At 36.1% G+C, this 24,361-nt stretch overlaps 1 protein-coding gene and 1 pseudogene across 4 annotated transcripts in view; one reads left to right on the top strand and one right to left on the bottom strand.

Moving 5' to 3' along the window:
- The window catches only part of SGCG (sarcoglycan gamma), a 331,776-nt gene that overhangs the window by 139,102 nt on the left and 168,313 nt on the right, over positions 1-24,361 (top strand). The window lies entirely within an intron of this gene.
- LOC122746175 lies at positions 15,430-18,371 on the bottom strand (annotated as a pseudogene).

The following is a 24,361-nucleotide window of genomic DNA, read 5'->3' as shown; positions in this document are numbered from 1 at the left end:
GAAACTAGACTTTTTAGCTCACTCCATGCTTGTATCCACTGCCCTGCCTAATTTCAGCTCCACAGAAAAAGATGCTCCCAAACTGGGTTCCCCTTTGTGCCCTGCTCCTCTTCCTCCTTTACTGCCTCTCCCAATATATCATCTCTCCCTTTAGATTGTAAGCTCTTAGAGGGCAGAGTTTATCTTTCTTTTTATTAAGTGTATCCCCAGAACTTAACACAGTGTCTGCTACATAGTAGGCAATTAATGAATGTTTATTAGATCATATTGGTATGTGCATATGTCTATATACACAAATACATCCATATGTATATGTGTACTATATGTGTCTGTATATCTATACATGTATACATACATACATAATACATGTGTATGTGTATATATATATATATATATATATATATATAAAATGTTCCATACCCTAAACCCATCACCTCTCTGAAATGCTTAACAGTATACCATGTTTCATTATTGGTCTTCGGGAATCATGAGTCATTAATTTGATAATAGTTCTTGTAGCTTTTAAAGTTGTTGGGTTTTTTTTTCAATATTCTTATTGTATAAACCATTCTCCTGGTTCTGTTCATTTTATTATTCATTAGTTTATTAAAATGTATCATAGTATGGATTGTTCTTCTGATTCTGTTCACTTTACTCTGTTCATTTTTAAAAATCATTTAGTTCCTCATTTCTTTTGGCAAAATAGTACCTTATCACATTCAAATAGCATAATTTATTCAGCCATTCCCCAGTTGATGAACATAGCTTAGTTTTCAGTTTTTCCCCCACAAAAAAAGAGCTGCTATAAACATTTTTGTACAAATTGGGCCTTTTTCTCTCTTTGATCTCTTTTAGGTATAGATCTAACAGTGATGGAGCTGAGTCAAGATACACATTTTTTAATAACTTTTTGTTGTGTATAATTCCAAAAAGCTTTCCAGAATGGTTGTATATAATTCTCATATGTCATTGGAGAACATGTCACTTATCTACCAACAGTGCATAAATGCACCTATTTTCCCACAGCTGTTCCAACATTTATAATTTTCCCTTTTTATCATCTTTGACACTCAGATGGATATGAGATAGAATTTTAGAATTGTTTTAATATGCATTTTTCTAATTAGTAGTGATTTGAAGCATCTTTTTAGGTGTCTGTAATATAACATAAATTTCTTCCTTTAAGATCTTTCTGTTCATAACCTTAAACCATTTATTAATTAGATAATATCTTCTTTTTATATAAATTTGAATCAGTTACTTTTGTATCTTAGAAGGGAGGGAATATTTTCCTTGGAGAAAATAATATTAAGGAAACATGATAGCTATCATGCATAATCACTGCTGTTTGGCATTTAAAGCTCTTCAGCCTATTTTTGGAGCCTTATTAAACATTACTGCATTAAGCAAGGAGCTCTATGAACACCAGAGACATTTGACAAAAATTCTTGTACATATTTAAAATAGAAGAGGATTTCCCTACTTACACAATAGTTCTACAAATGTAAATGAGATCCATAGTCATTAAAAAGAGATTAGCCTAGCTATGCATATAGGAAAAACAAAATGGATGAAAGAAATATATTTCACAGATTGTGACATACACTTTATGGACAACCCATCAAGTCAACATTACAACATGGCAACTCTCCCTTACCTCTCAAAAAGAGTTAACATTGCTACATCAGGCTGAATTAAGAGAGTCATTCTGTCCCCCATTTCATAGGATATTGACAGAATGAAGCAGTCTAGTTGAAAATTATGAAAGTGGTAAGGGAATTAAAGACCATGTCATATGAGAAACACTTGAAGGAAAGGAAATTCAGAGAGGACACAATAGATATTTTTAAGTTTTCATAGTTCTATCTTGTAGAAGGGGAGGCAGCTAGGTGGCATAGTCCATATAGTGGTGGGCCTTAAATCAGGAAGACTCATCTTCCTGAGTTCAAATCTGACACCAGATTGCCAAGAAAAATCGCAAATGGGGTCAAGAAGAGTCAGATACAACAGAAACGACTGAAAACAAAAATATTTTAGAAGAGGAATTAGTCTTGTTCTGCCTGGCTCCAGGGGTCCAACTAAGACCAATAGATTGGAAATTACAAAAAGGCAGAACCAAGAACCCTTCCTGACAGTCAGAGTGGATCCAAAGGGGGGGGGGAGGGTTGTTGCTTCAAAGGGTTGTGGGTTCCCCATTAACAGAAGTAATGAAATGGGGATGTTGTAACCAATTGTCACGGTTGTCATAGAGAGAATTCCTGTTCAGATACAGGTTTGACAATATGACCTCCAAGGTCCTTCCTAAGTTTGAGATTCTCTAAGTCACTCTATCCTTAAATGTATTTTGGGCAAGAACTATAGAGATTCTGGCTCAAAACTGAAGAGAAACAGCAAAATTTGTTGTTGTTCATTGTTCCAGTCAAGCCCAACTCTTCATGACCCCATTTGAAGTTTTCTTGGAAAAGATGCTGAAGTACTTAGCCATTTCCTTTTCTAGTTCATTTTACAGATGAGGAAATTGAGGCAGAGTTAAGTGACTGAATATAGTCACATAGCTAGTAATTATATTAGGCCAGATTTGAAATCTTCCTGATTTCAGACCCAGCACTTTATCTACTGCTTCACCTAGCTGCCTCACATCAAATTTAGCTGAATCCAATTTGAGAAATTGAACAATGCTTTCAATAATTCCTCTGTGTCCCTATATGGCTATAAGTTGTATGGATCAAAATGGTCTTAGAGGAATTAAAGTGGTAATTTGCTCAAAAGTTAATGAAAATACTCATGGGAAGTATATTTAGGTTGCAGCATCAATATCTCCTCCTCCTTTTACATAAGGTTCAATAATTTGTTCACTCAATGATACTTCTGATCTTGTTACATCAATCAAGTCTAGGTTATGTTAATCTCTTGCCTAAGAGGCAGAATGCTCTTGCTAAAGCTGCCAAGGAGAAAAGTGTGCCTCAACTCAAGGAGAGAAAGTTGGCCATACATTTATAGAAGATGGTAAAAGTCCTAATACACCAAAAGCTGGTGCATACACTTTGTTTAACAAGTGAATACTTGACCACTGAAACTGATTGAACCACTACCTTGGCCAATTCCTTTGATCCTTCCCCTTCAAGGACTAGAATGAAGATACTCAGCATTTTTAGGAGACAGAAAAAAGGAAAGAACAAAGAATGAGAATAGGGAGAGAGAAGAGGAAAAGAGAAAGAGAAGTGACATACAAAGTAAGTTTCCTACCTTCAAAATTCTACAGTAGGGATGCTGCCCTCCACCTTTAAGTTTAAATTTTGCCTAGCCACAGGATGGGTGCATAGTCACATGCTTCTGTTAAAACTTCCTCCTTCTCTATTTTTGTATTTAAGACTTCTGATTTCCAGAAATTGTGGTCGAGAAAAGGTTTTGAATGTATGAGATCTATTTTAAAATAGCTTGTTTTCTAAATTATTTGTTTTGAGTTCAACTATGTCAAGCATACATCCATGCTTTGCTTTTCTACCTTTCCCAGTATACCAACTTATTTTCTATCCTTTTAAAAAACTATTTTAAAAAATCTTCAATCACATATATTCAGATATGTCCACCATATTTTAATAACTTTCAAGATGATTAATACTAAAATGTAATGTTTAGAAAACTTCATCTGCTACAAAATAAATCACTTTGCTTTAATGACATATGAAGATTGCATTTAAGTTAAATACTGTTTCAGGTGATCCAAAGACTTGATGGATTTTACTCCCACTATTCTTTTTTTTTTTTTTTTTTTTTAGTAAGGCAATTGGGGTTAAGTGACTTGCCCAGGGTCACACAGCTAGTAAGTGTCAAGTGTCTGAGGCCGGATTTGAACTCAGGTCCTCCTGAATCTAGGGCCGGTGCTCTATCCACTGCGCCATCCAGCTGCCCCCACTCCCACTATTCTTTAATGTATTTGTTCTTCTTTTAGCTTTTCAAGAGAAGGTCAATGTCTACAAGACAGAGTCAAACATATTCAACTCTACCAAAAAGCTTTCATAGCAGGTTATTTCTTTGAAGGCATATTATATATTGTAGGCTTAATGTTGTTTATGAAGTAGATATCTCTCATAGAATGCATTTCATTCATTAATAGTCATGTAACAGTGCCAATTATAGAGATTCATATTACACACAAGTGCTATATTTAATATTATCTTTATACCAATACTTCAAAAGATCTGTGGTTTCCTTGGTTTGCATACACTTTTACCAGCATAAGACAATGCTCCCATGCCTTAATAGATGGTATTCATGGATTGTTACATCAAAAAAAAAAAAATTCTCCCTACCTCTGGCCAAACTTCTGGTATTGAATCTCTCATGAACTAAGCTCATGACAAGTTCCTACTCAATAATGTTGGTGTGACCTGGCAGAATTTACACTCCATTGGCATAGCCTTTGCAAACTCAATAATCACTTTCACCGTATGATGAGATATTGAAGTTGGATTTAGTATAGGGACTGTTGCTTCATAAAGAAGAAAATTGAACCAAGAAAAGGAGAGGTTTTAAGGAAGGGATTCTTCAGTATCATTTATCCTTCTTTTTTTATTCATTCATTCAATTTATTCAATGATTAGATACCTAATGTGTACAGATCACTGGATTAGGTGTTAGAGAAGATAAAAAGTTTAGATAAGACTCAATCCCTACCCTCAGGTAATTTTTTTGTCTAGCAGAAGTATAAGACATAAAAACAGCTAAATACAAAGTTATATAATAAGTCCATTACAATGTTGCAAAATGAAACATTATGTGAGATCCGGGGAGAAAGATCATTATAGACTAAAGGGGTCAAGGAAGGCTTCCTATTGGAGTTAGCATATGATGTAGACTTACAGATAGGAATTTATGTGTCCTTGAGACAATAACATGGTTTAGTAAATATGGTGTCAGACTTGGAATAATAAAAACCTGAGTTCAAATTCTTTCTCAGACATTTACTAGCTCTGTGACCCAGGGCAAGTCACCTGACCTCTTAGCCTTACTTTCCTCTTCTATAAATGGAGATGATAATAGCACCTACTTTACTGTATTATTGTGATAATAAAGTAAGGAAATACATATAAAGTGTTTTATTTTAGTTATGATTATGTTCTAGTCATCTTGTTAGATTATTAGGTAATTAGGAGGGATGGTAGGGAAGTAGTATAAATATTATGAATATGCCTGCTAAGGAAGGTAATATTCCTAGAGAAAAAAAAACAAACTTAATATGCTTTTCTTTGGAACTGTATCTACCTTTTTTTTTTTTTTAGTGAGGCAATTGGGGTTAAGCGACTTGCCCAGGGTCACACAGCTAGTAAGTGTTAAGTGTCTGAGATCGGATTTGAACTCAGGTACTCCTGACTCCAGGGCCGGTGCTCTATCCACTGCGCCACCTAGCTGCCCCAGTATCTACCTTTTTAAGTGCCATATTGCACATTTTTTAAAATCCTAGATTGTTTAATAAATCAAATATGGAAACTACCAATTTTATTTTCTCTAATTTATAATTCAGTTTGAAAATGCGTAGCACTTTGGATCTAAAGGGCATTAAATTTAAAGAAAATTATATATATATATATACATATATATGGGTATATATGTTTTTATCTCAACATACATACATATTTAATACACACTAGGATTTCCTTCTAGGAAAAAAAATACTCAAAAATGTCTACTATATGATATTTAAAAAAAAAACTTCTAAAATGTTTAACAATATATAGGTGTACAAAAATCCCTGTGACTGATGTATTAAGAAGGTGGAATTTAAAGTGTGTTCATATGCATAGATATGAGACTCCAGGGCAACACTACTGTAGAATACAAATTGGTTTGCCAGTCACTATGGAGGATGAAGATGGAAGGTTATATATCCCCACACAAAACATTAAAAAGTGTGCCTAAACTCTATTTCCGGACTCATCCTTCCCTTCTTCCTTGCCTGTTATCCGGCCTCCCAGAAAAATCATCTTACCTAGAACCATCTTCTCCTGATTGGTCGCTGCCTCCCTGCAACCACCATTTTAAGAAGGATCCTACCTCACTCATGCTTGGACTTTGTCATTTGTCTCCTTCCCCTCAACAGTCACATTTGCCACTGTGAGAAATCTATGCCTCAGGGCACTCTTCTTCTAATTGGCAACTCCCACCCTAAGACCACTATTTTGTACAAATAAGCTTTATTCAGGATAAATTGGAAATAATCAACAGAAGAAGGCACTAGAACTAAGACAGATCAGTAAAGGATTCCTTTAGAGGGTGAGATTTTAATTGAAACTTGAATGAAACTGGAGAAGCCTGAGAAAAAATCAGACATTACAGAAAAATTCAGCTGGTCATACATATCCACTAGAATTCATAAAAGCTTCCTATTTCTTGACATTGCAAATGGAGATGTTCACAAAACCACAGATTTGTCTAAGTGAATTAACCTCTTTGGAATGTATTTTTTTATCTTAAAAGTTTTTTTTTTTAATTTTCTAGTTAGGTGCAGAGATAGCTTTCAACATTGAATGTATTTTCTTACTTGTATAACTCTCCAGAAGATGATTGCTGCCTTCTTATTATTAAATAATGACATTGTAAATTCATTTATCAATAAATCACTTTAGCAATGAAGAATTAACTTAGACCTTTGTGATACTGCTCCCCCCCCCAACCTCCCTGAGCCTCAGTTTCTTCCTCTATAAAATGGGTTGGGACAGATGGCTCTGAACTCCCATTTCTAGGTCTATTATCCATTAATATGTGACCTCATCCCAGTCTGTCTTCTTTCCATACTCTTTTATCAAGTGAGACACTTGTCCACGTCTACCTGTAAACTGTCTTCAAGGGCATCCTGGCATGCTGGAATCTTTATCAAACTGGCATTTTGTATTAAGGCCGATTGAACATGACAGCTATGAATTGCTCATCCCTCATTCTTGCTATATAACTGCCTGATTTTTTTTCTTCATACATCTCTCATAAAGTTTTTGTTGTTGTTGTTGAGGCAATTGGGGTTAAGTGACTTGCCCTTACATATGAGAAAACTGAGGAGTGACTTGCCCTTAGTCATTCTGCTAGTAAGTATAAAAGATGGGATTCAAACTCAGAGCTTCTAGACTCCAAAGCCAGTACTAAATCCATTATGCCTCTAATAATAGATACTTTATCACAGTGAATTAGTTTCATTTCTTTGGGGATTTCCATAAGTCATTGGCTGTAGTTAAGGAAAATTGAACCTTTTAAATGTCAATAAACATTTTTTGGAAAATCCATTTAATGTCAATTAGGAATAAAGTATTTCACATATTTTTCAGTGTATGTGTCATAAGCAATTTTAAAATTAACTACAATGTCATTTATTCTTTCTGTCTATGCATGATTTATAGGTTAAGGACAGGTTAAAAGAATTACATGGCAACCTAAAATAATGGCATCATTTTGGTATATAATGAATGAATAATTTCCTTATGGGTTTGAGGAAGATTTGTTGTCATGAATCCTGAATGATATAAATGAGATGATGATGTTTTTAACATAGAAAAAGTTGCCATAGCATATGTTTGAATTTGTAATTGGACTATATCCTAATGTTTTACATTGCAGCTTGCCAGAAAAAATGTAAACAGTTTCCAAATTGTGTATATCTGATTCTATTCTAAGACCAGTACAAAGATTCTTATTGATAAGGTGACATTAATCATATTAAAAGATGCCAGTTTTGCTTGAAGAAGATAGGTAGGCATAATCAATAAAAATGGTTCTCATATGTTTAACTATTCTTCCTTCATTCTCCTTTGCTGCATCATAATATATCTCCTACAACTAAGCATAGGTGACCCCTAAAGTTCTGTCACTTGCCTTTATTTTTGGTGTTCATTAAACTAATGAAAGTTTATAATCATCATTTTTACCCAGAGGTTGCCTCAATCTATATATCCTGTTATAACTGCCCATTTGACATTTCATGTGGATCTACTACAAATATATCTAAAACATAGCTCTCCATAATCCAGCTCTTTTAAACCTGACTTTTGTTGAGAGAACCACTGTCAACCAAGTCCACCCAGCTTTGTAACTTCAGTCATCTTTGTTTCCTCACTCTTCATTATTTGTATATCCAATGAGATACCAAGGATTGTCAATTCTGCATCCATAACATGTCTCCTGTCTCTATTCAAAAGGTCATAATCTTATTATAGACTTTCACCACCAATTTTCCCTCAACTATTGAAATAGCCTCTTCTCTAACAAAATGACTAATGTGGAAATATATTTAACATGATTATAATGTATGACCTATGTTGCATTACTTGCTGGATTCAGGAGCAGGGAGGGGAGGGAGGGGAGGGAGGGAGAACAATTTGGAACTCAAAATCTTATAAAAATGAATGTTGAAAACTATCTTCACATGTAATTGGAAAAAATAAAATTAAATACTATAAAAAAGAATGAAAAAGAAATAGCCTCATATGTAATCTCCCTGCTTTCAATATGTCTGCCCTCCAGACTATCCTGCTAAAATAATTTTCCTAAGGCACAGTTCAAATCATGTTTCTCTCATGCTCACAAATCTTCAATGACTCCCCAACTTCTCCCATACATACTATCTCTACATAAAAACCAAATTCAGCACATTGACATTTAAGGCTTTACACCAGAAGTATTAAACTACCCCCTCCCACAACACTCCCAATCAGATTAAAATGTAATTCAGAAGCATTTAATAAAACAAACAAAAATATAATACAACATAATGTCAATATGGCACTTGGAGATCCATTTCTGTCTGTATTTGATACTACTAGTACCTTACACAATCTGGATCTGACCTATATTTCCAGACTATTTTTTCCCACATGATTTCAATGCAGAGGTTTGACCCTAGCCAAAATGAATTAGAAGCCCTCTTGAACTCTTGATTTTGCATCTCACATATCTTTCATTCTCACAAGCAATTCCCTGTGCTAGGAATTCATTCCTTCTTTCTTTCTGACCTTCAGAATACTTATCTTCTTTCAAATCTCAGCTGAAATGTGTTGAAAAATTAAATATAGTTTTCATACCCATTCTCCTACAAAAAGAAGAAACAGATCAGAGACATCAATAATATGTCCTACAATTTGTTCATCCAGATCAGAGAAGGCTGTTTCTCCCTCTCTTACCAGAAGTAAGGACCTCACAGAAACCAGATCAGAGAATGGATAGGAAAAGCACAACAATTTATTTTTGTCCCAAGAAGAAATATAGCATGATCATGTTGGAGACCCTCCTCCTCAGAAGGGAGCTCAGAGACCCCTTCATTCTAAGGGTTTTTAAGGTTTCTTTGCACACAGGTTACAGAATAACTTCATTAGCATGATACAAATAAACCCAAGGCAAATACTGTAACAAGAATGGATGTAACAGAGGCATCATGATAAGATTACAGGATTTGACAAGAATGAGAATGCCCAGATGTCACCATAAGATAGGGACTTAATATCCTGAGGAAGAGAAGTCACTAGGTAGGGTCTTTTATCTGCTAGCTGTCTGGGTTGAGTTTGGAGTTCAGTTGACGGACATTTTGTACCTATTAATCCTATTAATCCAGGGTTTCATAAAAAATATTTTTAATAAAAAGGAACCTCCATCAAATCCAGGTGATCCATATATTCATATTAACAAATGTTACCAGTTCTATGAAGTCTCCCCTTTACTTCTCCCAGTTTTTCTTGCTCTCTCCCTCTTCAAATTAATTTGCATGATACTTGCCTTTCTGTGTTTTGTCATTCTTCCACAGCCTGTCCTGAATTAGCTTTCCACTGAATATGACACACTATGAATGATGGAAGTCTACTAAATAATATTCAACAAATGTTTATTAAACACTTACCATGTTAGATGCTTTGCAGGATACAAAGTTTAATATTCCCTCTCCTTAAAGAGCCAGAGATAATGGATACATAAGCATCTACATTATAAAACATCATAAATGAGCCAATGATTAAGGCACATGGTGATCAAGTTTAGTTCTAGGGATTGGATCTTGATAGTGACACTGACAATAGGAAGCATGTCCAAAGGAAGGTGACCAGAATATTTAAGGGCTTAGAAAATGTCACATTCAGATTTGTTAAAGAGATGATTTAGTGAGAATAATGTGCCTACTTTATTTGAATTAGAATAATATGGAAGAGGGATTATTAGATTTGTTATAGTTGGTCCCAGATGATAGAACTAGTATTACTTGATGGAAGCTACAGGGAAAGAAATTTCAGATTAATTAATTTTGGCAAGTGTTGTTTATGCATTTATTTTTTTTCATGGCACTATGCAAAGTGTTAGAGACTCAAATACAAAAATTAAACAACCCTGCCCTCTAAGAGCTTCAATTCTACTGGTTAAATCAATATAAAATAACATTTCATAAAAATTTAAAGTGTTCAAGTACTGGAATGAGATTCTTGTAGTAAGTATTTCATCAATATTTGCTTAGTTTAAAATTGAATTTGTTGCTAAGGCACACCTAATAAGAACACAAGCTATTAATTTTTATTTCAATTATGCTGGAAGAAAATAGTTAGCCCAAGCCTGAGTTCTTAACTTGCTCATTGTTATCAGATAATAGTTTCTAGGCAACTGCATGTCCCATCAAACAAACAAACAAATAAAACAAAAAAAACTAGCCAAGAAACTGAAGACTTCAATAACATAGTTGACATTTTCATTATTACTATTGTCAAGTGAAGAACCAGTTTTGGGGAAATAATAATAGTTAGCTTTTATATAGTATTTTAAATTTTACAAAGTTCTTTACAGGTGTTATTTCATTTGATCTTCACACCAACCCTGTGATGGAGTGATATTATCTTCATTTTGTAGATGAGAATACTGAAGCTGGCAGAGATTAAATGACTTATCCAGAGTTGCAAAAATAGTAAGTGTCTAGGGTGAAATTTGAACTCAGGTCTTCCTGACTCCAAGTCCAACACTCTATCCACTGTTCTACCTACCTGTCTCGTTTGACCAGAGGAGATGGTTAATATCTGAGTATAAGATTTGAATTTCTGAACCTTTATGGAAGGAAAATTATTAGCTTTTATCCAAGGATAAAATATATCTAGCAAGGTCTGGTAAAAATATATTTGCTTAGAAACTTGTGAATCTGACAAGGAGGTCTTTAAATTGAAAGTGGAAAAGAGATGGGAAACAAGGAGAATATCAGAAAAAAAGGGCAAACAATTCTTAAGAAACAGTATCTAAGGAAGGGTCAGAAATAAAATGCATTGTTTCATATGTCTATATAGAAATATGCAAAGTATAAATAATTAGTAGGTAAATTAGAGAAAGAAAAGCAAAATAGTAAATTCAGCCTCATAAGTATCATTGAGAATTTTGAGTTGTGACATGACTGTAATATAAATATACGAGTATATTTTAGTTACATAATAACTAGCTCAGGGAGGATATGACTTACCTAGAACTGTAGAACTAATAAGTCTCAGAGGTGGGACTAGAGTCCATGTCACTTCTGACTGCAGCCCAATTTTCAGTAAAATGTGTTTTTTCAGAAGAAACAGATTAGTTATGTGAGGGGTGATGGAGTACCTTTGTAGCTTTCTAAACACAATAGCATATTTCATGCGGATGGGATAGTGTGAACTGATGACAAAGAGAAAGCAAAGGTTCTCAGTTGACATTTTGTTTTTGTTTTCTCTGTGAAGGGAATGACTAGAATAAACATAATACAAATCAATTAATGAGGAGTTGATCTCATGCAAGCCACTTGGCTGATAGTAATGAATGACACCACTGAGTACTAAAAAAAAACAAAAACAAAAACTGATTGCCCTGATTGCCAAGTTCCTGGCTATGATATTGAAAAGGTTGTAGAGAATGTGAAAAGCACCAAAAAGTTAGAGAAAGGCAAGGGCTGTCCTGGTTTTAGCAAAAAAGGGAAGAGACTCACCCAAAACCATTGCCAGTAAGCTTGTTGCTTGAAAAATTCTTGTACAGATTTTTTTTTAAATAATGAACATTTAGGGAAGGAGGTAATGATGACAAAGAGCAGGCATCCCTCATGAAGGACAGGTCATGCCCAATAACCCTTATTTCCTTTTTTCATTGGAAAATAATATATTACTAATCTGACATCTTAGAAGAATACTATAGATATAAAGGCAGTGAGGTAGTGTTGCGGTGTAGAGAGCAGTATGCTTTTCTTTTTTTCTTTTTTTTTTTAAGTTACTTGCCCAGGGCCACACAGCTAGTGTCAAGTGTCTGTAGCTGGATTTGAACTTAGGTCCTCTGGAATCCAGGGTCAGTGCTTTATCCACTGTGCCACCTAGCTGCCCCTGATTTTTATTTTATTATTTTTTTTGTACCAAATCAAAATCAAAAAGTATTTAGATTTTCAATTTTTATTGGAAATATTTCTATTGTATATATTAAAAACTCAACTTTTAAAGTTCTATGCAGTTGTAAGGTCATGTAAAATTTTTCTATTTAGAAGAGTAGCAGATAAAATACAAGACCCCAGAGAACCATGAAAAATTGGAGTTGGGGGACATACCTGGGGTCATACAGTGGGTTACTGTCTTGTTTCTGAGGCTGGGTTTTGGCTGGGGTCCCCCTGGGTCCAGGGTGGATGCTTTGTCCACTGTCACCTAGCTGCCCCATGATGACATCTTTAGGGTAAAATTAAGGGGTGAGAGGAATGCACTGGGGGAGGGGGAAGGGCAGAGGTAGCATGGGGTGAAATCCCCCATGAAAGAAACAGGAAAGGGTTTATGGAGTTGGGGAGGAAATGGGGGAGGAGTAGGGAAGTAAATTAATTTTACATTCATCAGAATAGGCTCAAAGACCTTAATCTCATCAGCAGCATTGCCTCAAGGAGGGATTAACACACACTCCCAATTGGGTGGAGTAATCGATTTAATAGATTTAATAATGGCAGTAAATGAGCCTAACACTCATCAGTATTGGTTCAAAGACCTCAATCTCATCAGAATTGGCTCAAGGAGGGAATCACATACACACTCAATTGAGTGGAGTAATCTAACCCTGCAGGAAAATAGAAGGGGAAGGGGATAAAGAGAGAGGGACAAAAGAAGGGAGGGCAGATTCAGGGAGGGGACAGAAAGAAGGAAATTCCTTTTGAAGAGGGATAGGGTGAATGAAGATAGATAATAGGATAAATATCATGGGGAAGGGAATAGGGTGGAGGGAAACAGTTAATAGTAATAGTGAAAAAGAGAATAGTGTGGGAAATTGTACAAAAAATATTTATAGCAACTCTTTATGGTGGCTAAGAATTGGGAATCAAGAGAATGTCCATCAACTGTGGAATGACTGAAGAAGCTGTAGTATATGATTGTAGTGGAATGGTATTGTGCTATATGAAATGACAAATAGGATGATCCCAGAAAAGCCTAGAAAGACTCATATGAACTGATGTATGGTGTAGTGAGCAGAACTGGGAGGACACTGTGCATAGTGACAGCAGTATTGTTTGATAAGCAATTGTGAATGACTTAACTACTCTTGGCAATACAATGATCCAAGACAATCCTAAGGGACTAATGACAAAACATACTATCCACCCTCGTAGCAAGAACTGATAAAAAGAGCACTTGTGGCTTGAACATATATAACTTATATCAGAATGGTTGCTGTCTTGTAGTGGGGGGAGGAAAGGGAGGGAGGGAGATAAATTTGTAACTCTAAATCTTTTGAAAATGAATGTTGAAGACTACCTTTGCGTGTAACTGGAAAAAATAAAATAAATGTTGCACTGAAAAAAAAAATTAGCTATGAGCATTTAGACATTGGAAACTTACAAATGCTACAGATCATGACTTGATTTATTACTTTTTATTTTCTAGACTAAATAAAATGATGAAAGAAATGTTAAAATTGAAGATTAAAAGCAAACAAACAAAAAAACTACTCCAGCCAATCCTCACTGTCCCATTTACTTGAAAATAAAAAAATCCATGTAATTAATTCCTAAGAAGGTCTACAGCCAGCCAAGATCATATAACCTAACTGCACTAATCCAATGGCAATTGATAAAGTAATTAAATACATAGAGTATCAGGAAAGGAGAGGGGAAAAAAAAATAAAAACCTGTACATAATGATGTGACTTAGAGCCAGAAGTGGTTTTTTTTAATTAATAAAGTATTTTATTTTTTTTCTGTTACATGTAAAGATAGTTCTCATCTTTTGTTTATACAAGCTTTACAATTTCAGATTTTTCTCCCTCCCTCCACTCCCTCCCCCCTCCCCTAGATATCAAGTAATCTGATATAGGTTATATCTATATATACATAATAACATGGAAGGGGGAAAGGGACCCACATGTACAAAAATATTTTATAGCTGCTCTTTACGTGGTGGCAAGGAATTGGAAGTTGAGGGGGTCCCCATCAATTGGGGAATGGCTGGACAAGTTGTGGTATATGAATACAATGGAATACTATTGTGCTGTAAGAAATGATGAGCAGGAGGAGTTCAGAGAAACCTGGATGGTCTTGCATGAGCTGATGATGAGTGAGATGAGCAGAACCAGCAGAACATTGTACACAGTATCATCAACATTGAGTGTTGATCTACTGTGATGGACTATATTCTTCTCACCAATGCAATGGTACAGAAGAGTTCCAGGGAACTCATGATGGAAGAGGATCTCCAAATCCAAGAAAAAAAAAAATAACTGTGGAGTAAAGATGCTGAATGAACCATACTATTTCTTTTGTTTTTGGTGCAGAAGTGTTTTTAAAAGAAAATTTCAGCTACCTGGCAATTCAGTGTTAAGCAGGAAAATCTCTGTCACCACATACAGCATAGAGTTTAGGATGAACCTTGAAAAATGAGAATGAAATAGTGAATGATGGTAACAGAGATGGGAGCACTCGGAAACATGTCATATGAGGGTCCATCCAAAGAACTAATGATATTTACCCCAGAAAAGATGTAAGGAGGACATGATTATCTTCTCCAAATATTTTATAAATTACCATGTAAAAGACATTTTCTATTTTCCTCATAGAACAAAACTAAGAGACTAAGAGCATTGGTTCCATGTTGGAATAAGGTAAATTGAGCCTTGATATCATTTTTAAACAATAAAATAAAACTCTTATTAACTATTATTCAAAAGTGGTGTGTCCTGGCTCAAAAGACAATGGTTCCCTGTCTCTGAAGAACTTCAGGCAGAGATGTTCCTTTTTTTTTTTTTTTTTTTGCTTTTTTGTTTCATTTTTAGTTTCGTTAAAAAAAAATCCAACAGGGCAAATCAGTAAGGCAGTTTGGGGAATGACATGAACAGGGCTGTGGAACGGGAGGCTGGGGGTAGGTGACAGTAGTGTCTCCTTCACCCCTGCACCCAAGTGTTCAGCTCCTGGGGAGGGAGAGGGTATCATACTCCAAGGATAGGCCAAGGCCTCTACCGAGTCTGCTCAATGTCTATCTCATCAGGCAGTTCACTGATTTTGACCTTGAAGTGATCCTGGACATCATTGAGGTTTTTGGCATCATTTTCATCTGATACAAATGTGAAGGTCAAACCATTTGTACCAAACCAGCCTGCCCTAGCCACCCTGTGTAAATAGGTATCTGAGTCATCTAGCATGTCATAGTTGAAGGCTGTTTGGGACAAACTGCCTCAGTTTACCCAAATAACTTGAGGAAACCACCAAGTCAATCAGAGAAAGATTTATTTCATTCTCACGAGAAAGGGAAAACTCAATGACAAATTTGTGTCTGCAATGATAGGCCCAAACTTTTAGGTTTTTATAGTAATTTTGAGGAGGGGGGGAAACCTTCACATGCAAAGAATGAGCTCACGATCTAACATCCAGTCCTGTCTCATGATTCATATATGGAGACATGTATAGTTATGTCAAAGAAAAAGGGGAGGTAGGAATCACTCCCTTATCTGACTGCAATTGATTCATGACAGGGACTGGGGCTCTAACATGTGATGGATTCCAGATAGACTGAAGACAAACCTTTTATTACAGGCCATAAAACTAAGATGTAGCTGACAAGTGGGGAGAATAAGCAGAAGTAAAGCAAATAATGCTAAGTGGTAGAACTTGACAAGCAATAAAACTTACTGGGGGACTGGATATCTTTCAGACCCCATCCTCAGAGTTTACAGACCTGATCCAAGTCCATTATCTCATAGGCAAAGCGAGACACTAACTATACTGGGTGTGGGGCTGGGTATATTTCAGACTCCATCCTCAGAGTTTAATCTGACTCAAATCCATAATTATCCCATAAAAAGGTGATAGTTACTCATTCAATATCCATGCCCTGGCCAAACAAGTTAGTAGCCACAAGGAAACAACGCTGGAAATCCTTGAACTACTGATACTGGGACAACCTCTCCTCTTGGGGCATCCTATTGTGAGATTAAAATTGGATATTAGATCATAAATCTCCCCTACTTAACCTTTCCCTTAATTTATCTCCCAGACTAGTAAATGGAAGAAGCTTCTGGTTTTCTAGATAGAGCCTTTATTGTATGGTAGTCACAAGGTGATGTTGATTAGAAGGATAGGAAAGTAGAAATACAATACAAATCGTCTTAAGTCTAGGCTTAGTCTATATTCTGTATAAAACTCACCAAAACCCAAGGCCACTTTTGGGGATAGAGACCGAGTCAAGCGCATGCTGTTAACCGAGAACCGGGCCGAGTCAAACTCTAGTCCGCATCTGTCTGTGCAGCGCAGCCAGGAGACCAGCGGAGCAGGAAAAAGCTCCCACTTCCATTCTCTCCTTGCCTTTTAAGCTCGCACCCCGGAAGTCAGAAGTCGAGTGCTCAGCAGGCAATGCTGTTGGTCTCCTCCCCAAAAGGGTGGTCCTAAAAAAACCCAAAAACTGGTGTCTCTCCATTATCTAACCGACTGTTAAAACTTTTTACCACATTCCCCCCTTTTGTTCCTCAAGAAAGAAAATATTTCCTTGATGGAACAGTAAAAAGAATATAGTAACTATTGTTAACTAATAATATGTGAACAACAATGTAGAAAAGGAAGAGAGGAAAGTTTTATCCAGAGGGGCGATTTTTTTTTTGTCCTCATGAACTGACGCTTTGACATTAGTCTTGCAAAGGGAGAGCCTCTGCAGAGAGTACATGTTACAGATAGTGTATATTATAACAGAAAGGAGATAGTAAAAAACTAACAAAACATATAAAGTCTCTGAGTTCTCTTGTCTTCTTGAAGTGGTAAGATGTCATCAGGAGGAAACTGGATTCTGGTCTGGAAAACTGGATTCTGGACTCTGCTCTGGATTCTGGTCTGGAAAAACTGGATTCTGGACTCTGGTATAGAAAGTTGGATTCTCTTCTTTAACTGTTTGAATTGCTGTATTTTTACTAAACCTTAGCATAGCATTGTCAATGATCAAATTAATAAATTCCACCACACTATGATGGATAGCAATGGCTCGGAAGTTCTGTTCCACTAGAAGCTGGGCCAGGGCAATGCAGCGCTGCACAGATTTCATGAAGATCAATACCTGGTTGAACTCCAAAACGTCCAGGAGGTCGAAGAGTTTTCAGTTCTTCTCATTGTCCTTCAGCTTCATGTAGTACTGCTGCAGCCCATGCAGCGTCAGCTTCATCTCATCATCCACGAAGATCTTCATTAGGTCTTGCATGAACTTGTGGCAGACAGGGCGGATCTCTTTGCTCAGAGTGGCATTGAACATCATGACCTGCTTCTCATGGTGGGTCATGCGGAAAATTTCCTGGACATCCCGACGCATGTCGAGCATTTTGTCACACTCATCCAAGATAAAATGTTTAATGTGTTTAAGATTGAGACTCTTATTTCAGGCCAACGCTAAGATACCTCCTGGGGTCCCCACAACAATGTGTGGACAGTTCTTCTTCAGCACCTCCTCATCTTTTTTTATTGACAGACCACCAAATAACACCCCCACCTTGACATTAGGCATGTATTTGGAGAAGTGTTCATACTCCTTGCTGATCTGAAAGGCCGGTTCTCGAGTATGACACATCACCAGCACAGAAACCTGGCCAGTGACTGGCTCCAGCTGCTGCAGCATGGCCAACATAAACACAGCTGTTTTTCCCATGCCTGACTTTGCCTGGCATAAGACATCCATTCCCAAGATGGCCTGAGGAATACACTCATGCTATACTTCAGATGGATGCTCAAAGTCACAATCTACAATGGGCCGGAGCAACTCTGGCTTAAGTAGAAAGTCACAGAAGGCAGAGCTGTGTATGGAAACATAGGAACCTTTCACATCTTTCTTTGCAGGGGTCTCAGCTCCATCCCCCCCAGCTGCTGTCTCCACTTCATCATCTTCATAATCCAGGAGTTCATTGACCACATCATTCTCTGCCATTGCTGGGTGAGGGGAAGGAGATGTCTAGATAAGCTCTGGGAAAACTGAGTGCACAGAAGCTGAGGTGGTAGAGATTCAGGGAGCAGCAGGGGAAGATGAAGACACTGGATTCAGAATTGAGAGCTTTTACTGGCTTGAATCCAGTGAGGAAGGAGGAGGGGGGAGAGACCTGTTGGCAGTTTATAGAAAATGAGACCAGAAACCTGCCCCTCCCAACTGCTTATAAGGTGATCCAGGAGTAAAGGCTCCATGGAGAATGTTGCTCTGGACAATAATTTGCAATCTCCCTACACTAAGGTGCTCACAAATATCCCTGCTGAAGAGGAGAGCAACGCCCTCCCGGCCCCTCCAGAGGGAGTGGGGCCACTCAGGGGCAGGATGGTGCCAAAGCTCAAGGGATTACCCCCCTTCCAATGCAAATTCAATTAGATTGACTACTTGTCCTACTCTTGAGAACAGTCCATGATTCTATGACCCTGGAGGGAGATTCCATTGCTAAGCAAGGATTGTTTAGCTCAGTGCTTAGTCATAGTTCTGCTATTTCCTCTTATCAAAGGAAGCTGTATAATTATTAGTAGGCAAAGGAGTCTGGAAAGAGGCCAGCAAATTCAACTGGTAAGGGGTGGGGGAGGTGGGGGTTTTAATCAGTTTAGATATAAAGTTCAAAGTGTTAAAATAATTTGAGACTGATGAAAAGCAACTTAATTGCTATGTCTTTACACAATGATAAATCTCTAGTGGGAAAATATGAAACAGAGTAAGCTTTAATTATGAGCTGATGGTATCTCACTATATTTTCCCTTGCATTGTATAGTAAGGCTTTATTTCTAAAATTTAGTATATTATTATTATTGCTTTATTAAGTCACCATTTCCCTTTAAATGTCAGATTTTTAAAAGAATTTTCTCCATTTTTAAATCTGACTTTATTTCATTTAGGGACAATTTCCCCCCAGGAAAACACTTATGGTTTTATAGTAGAGTCAAGAGAAAAATGGGATTTGCTTAATCAATTTAATAGTAGAATTTTCAGGAACTAATCTATTCCATTATCTTAAGGAATATGTATTTCCACAGTGAAATGATAAGATGATTTCTTTCCACTCATCCAAATTAAGAATATCCATGTTCTGATGTTGCTTCTTTGAAGCAAAGTGGAAATTTACCCTCAAATTTTCTTCAAGATTCATTTGTATGATGTTTAAATTGGTCCAGTAAATCATAGTGTTTAAATTGGTTACATAAAATCACAGATAAAGCATACATTATGTTGTATGTATATACATATGTTGTAATTTTCTGTAACATGAAGAAAAAAGCCAAGGGCACTTAAATCAGCCAGCAAAGAGATGAAGTTAGTCCCCCTGTGAAACAAAGTAATAGATGAATCATAGACTGACTGTTCCCTAACCCCCATCATTACTCTATATAATCTCCTGGAGGGCTTTCCTCAGAGAGTTTACAGTAGCTCACTCTTTTCCTTCTGTATGTATGGACAATAAAGATCACTAGGAAACTAAATATACATTTTACAGAAATACAGTGTCAGTAATAAACTTTTTCAGTTTAACTAGGAGGGTGATCTTGGAAGACAAAACTAAAAACATTTTTAAGCAGTCGTTGATGAAAACATCCTTCTTGTTTCTGAGAAAAATGTTTTATGAACCATGGAACAGCAGGGTATCATTTGATATGTCTTAAATTGTTACTAGCATTCCAGCAAGAAATGAGAGATGATTGTAAAACTACCAGAACTGATAGAGCAAAAGCATCAAGCAAGTTAAGAATGGTTATTGGAATACTTGCAGGTAAAAAAACCCACAAAAACAAACAAAAAAAACCTGAGGGTTCAATTTAATCTATAATCCAGAGCAAGGAATAGTGAGAAATTATTAATATGTATCAAGGGTAAGGGCTGTTAAATTCCCTTTTGGGCTAAGCAAATTTAATTTGATTATTAAAAAAAATAACAAAAAAACTAAAGCGATTTTGCTTTTGGTCAATCAGTCATCTTTTGTGCTCATTTATTTATGCATGTTGAGCATCTTTTTTGGGGCACTCTACTAATCAATTACAAAGAGGTAGAGGACACTTTTCCTCAAGCAACTTACAATCTTATTAGGGAAATTATATGCAAAAAGACAACTAATAGTACAAAGTACCAAATAAATGTTACAGAAATAAGGGCTACAAGAGTTTAGGAAAATGACTAGAGGTCCTCAAGCAAAGGATAAATATCCATATACATTTTAGAGGGGATTAGTGTACAGGTTTTAGTTGGTTTAGAGGCCCTTTGGGTGTCTTCCAGTTCTAAAATTGTGAGATTATTGGATTTGCTTTGAATTGAATCAGCACTGTAAAGGGGAGAAGACACCATGATGACCTGACCAACTGAAACAGATTCTCCCTTCCCAACTCAATTAAAAACTTCACACAAACTTTGTCATACTATTTTTGCATCTCTAGTGTTTTGTATCTACCAGGTGCTCAATAAACATTTATGATAATGATAATAAACTACAGCTCATACAGGAGCTATAGTTGTGAGATGGAAATAGGATTTTTCTTTCTCAGTGACACAGTTTATTGTTGAGCCCTATATAATGCCCAGAAGGGAAGAATAGAGCAGAGAGCTACAATTTCAGATATAATTAATATTCTGTCAGAAGGTAGTCAACCCAGTTGCCTTGGCATATCATGGTACTGATGAGCTTTCCAAAATTATCTGGGGATGGGGCAAGAAGGCAGGAAGAAAGCTATCCATCTGTTTTTTCTCTAAAGGATAGCAATCATTCCACCTTTTAATAGAACTATGGACTTAGTTCCTCTCCACCCTTAAAATTATGAGTCAGAATTGTCAAGTGATAATATTCAAATAATTGAAATTTTGAGCAGAGGGTTATAAGATAAAAAAATTAATTTCCTATTCATTTGTTCACTCTGAATGCTATGGATGGATTTAAATTACCAAATACTAAATGAGGAATAAAAGTTTCTAAGTTAGTTAAATATTGAAGATATTTCGATACACAGTTGTTTTTATATTATTTTTGCTGAATTGAACAAAGTAAAACCAGACCATACTTAGATGATTTTTTTATAACTCTTACATCCCTATTATTCTTTTTAAAATTTTCTGCCTTTATGATTTTTGTTTTATGTATAATTATTGAGTATGTTATCAAGGCCTCCAGGTACAGTGAAAAGACCATTGGTTTCGGGGTCAGAGGACCTGCATTCAAATACTTTCTCTTTTGCTTACTATATCTGTGACCTCTAGCAAGTCACTACCCTAGCTGCACCTCAGTTCCCTCATCTGTAAAAAGGACCAAGATGGATTCTAAGGTCCCTCCTAGCCCTAAATCTATGATCCTATTCAAATGTTCTGAAACGTAGTTTTATATGTCTCTGTCTTTATATACTTTCTCTGGTCTACTTATTAGTTATTATCATTTACAGGCTTGATCTATAAAATGGTTACTTCTATCTCACATTCTAGAGGTAACACTTTTGGTGGCTACTCCTATATGTTCCCATTAACAATCAGGCAAAAAACACGATCAACTTTTATTTATTTATTTTTATTTATAATTTTATTTTCCCAAATTACATGTAAAAACAAATTTTAACATCCATTTTTAAAACTTTGTGCGCCACATTCTTTTCCTCCCTCCCTCCCCCACCTTAAGAATTCAAGCAATTCAATATGTTATACATATGTAGTCATGCAAACCATCTCCTCATTAAACAGACAAAAAAAAACTTTAGAAAAAAGGAACTAAAAAAAATTATGCTTCAATCTGTATTCAGATATCATCAGTCCTTTTTCTGTAGATGGATTGCATTTTTCATAAATCCTTCAGAGTTTTCTTGGATCACTGCATTGCTGAAAATAACTAAGTCATTCACAGCAGATCATCTTACAATATTGCTCTTATTTTGTATATAAAACGTTTCACTTTGTATCAGCTCGTGTACGTCTTTCCTGGTTTTTCTGATAGCATCCTGCTTATCCTTTCTTACAGCACAATAGTGTTCCATCACAATCTCATCTCACAATACATGATCAACTTTTAGCAAAGGCATTGTACAAAACATTCCTCTAATAAACCTGGACTGTACCCTCCCATCAATGGGCACAACACCAGTGAGAGAAAAGTGTCTTCAAACTTAGAATACATTAGTAGTGAGCTAGATGGTACAGTGGATAGAGCACCGGCCCTGGAGTCAGGAGCACCTGAGTTCAAATTAGGCCTCAGCACTTGCCAACTTACTAGCTGTGTGATCCTGGACAAATCACTTAACTCCAACTGCCTCACCAATCAATCAATCAATAGATAAATAAATAAATAGATAAATGAATGAATGAAATAAATAAATAAGTAAATAACAGATAGATAAATAGAGAATGAAAGAAAGAAAGGAAGGAAGGAAGGAAGAAAGAAAGAAAGAAAGGAAGGAAGGAAGGAAGGAAGGAAGGAAGGAAGGAAGGAAGGAAGGAAGGAAGGAAGGAAGGAAGGAAGGAAGGAAGAAAGAAAGAAAGAAAGAAAGAAAGAAAGAAAGAAAGAAAGAAAGAAAGAAAGAAAGAAAGAAAGAAAGAAAGAAAGAAAGAAAGAAAGAAAGAAAGAAAGAAAGAAAGAAAGAAATACACAAATGGCCAAGTTAGCTCACAATTCCTGGTACTGTAGGGCCTGAAACTTCCCTCTCTCCTTGTAGAGTCTTCATGCCCCTCTCCACATCCTGGCTCTCAGTTACCTAGTTTCATGCTCTTTGAAGCTTTTCTTTCTTTTGGATGACCAGTCCTCTCTATCTGGTTATTATCAGTTTATCTGGCTTAGAAATAAATGCAGCAATCCATGGAACATAAATGCTTAAAAAAAAAAACCTTAATGGAAAGGCATTTGTAGGTGTCTCTATCTTAATTAGATGGCTAAATTCCCCCCCCCAAAAATTTAATTAACTCTAACATATGCCTATCACCAAAAGCTAAAAATCAAGAAGCTGAGCCCATTACAAAGCAATGAAGAGAGTAAGTTCCTGTACAAAGAGTTTATAATAAGAACTTTCTAGTTAAATGCTATATATCCTTTTAGGCTTCCATTAGAATACTGATGTATAAGCACAAATAACTCAAACATGACAGCCTAGCTTGTTCCATAATATATATATATATATATATATGTTATATGTAATATATTCAATATAATATATCAATATTAAAATATGTTAATATAGTAAGGGCTTATGATTCTTTGATATTATCTTAAGAGAATCCATGGATATATTTGGTGTCACAATATGGTGCATACATTCAATAGGATCCATTGGGTCCCCTTCTAAGCTGCATGGCTGAAGGAAAAGGTGAACCTAGGAGAGAATTCCCTTCCCACCTCCCTTTCTCCTTCTGCCTGGAGTGCCTCAGGGCTTAGCCTCAGCCATCCAATTTATTCCTTTCTTAACTCAGTCAAAGAGGTGTTTACATTGATATTGATACATCCCTTCAGTGGGCTGATCTTATTAACACCTTATAATTATACTCTTAAAGGTCTGTGATTACATCAACTGAGGGAACCCTCTCCTTTACATATACTTATAGAGCCTGACCTCCTTGCATGGAACAAAGTTTAATGTAACTTAGAGTTTAGATAACCTATTTTGCAGCAGTCAGTCTATATGGCTGTGAAAGCATTAAGAAAGCAGCTAGGTTGAGCAGTGGATAGAACTCTAGGCCTGGAGTCAGGAAGACTAATCTTCCTGAATTCACATTTGGCCTCAGACACTTACTAGCTGTAAGTTACTTAAAGGTTTGCTTCAGTTTCCTCACTTGTAAAATGAGCTAGACAAGGAAATGGCAAAAGTGCTCCAGTACCTTTGTCAAGAAAACCCCAAATGAGGCCACGAAGAGTCAGATATAACTGAAAAACAACTGAACAGAGCATTAAGAAACCTAGTTTGTATTTTTGCCTTTATTTCTCACATCTAATTTTGCTC

This window comes from Dromiciops gliroides, chromosome 3, assembly GCF_019393635.1.
Source record: "Dromiciops gliroides isolate mDroGli1 chromosome 3, mDroGli1.pri, whole genome shotgun sequence".
Lineage (NCBI taxonomy): Eukaryota > Metazoa > Chordata > Mammalia > Microbiotheria > Microbiotheriidae > Dromiciops > Dromiciops gliroides.
Note: the sequence above shows the minus strand (reverse complement) of the source record. Positions and strands in the feature narration are given on the sequence as shown.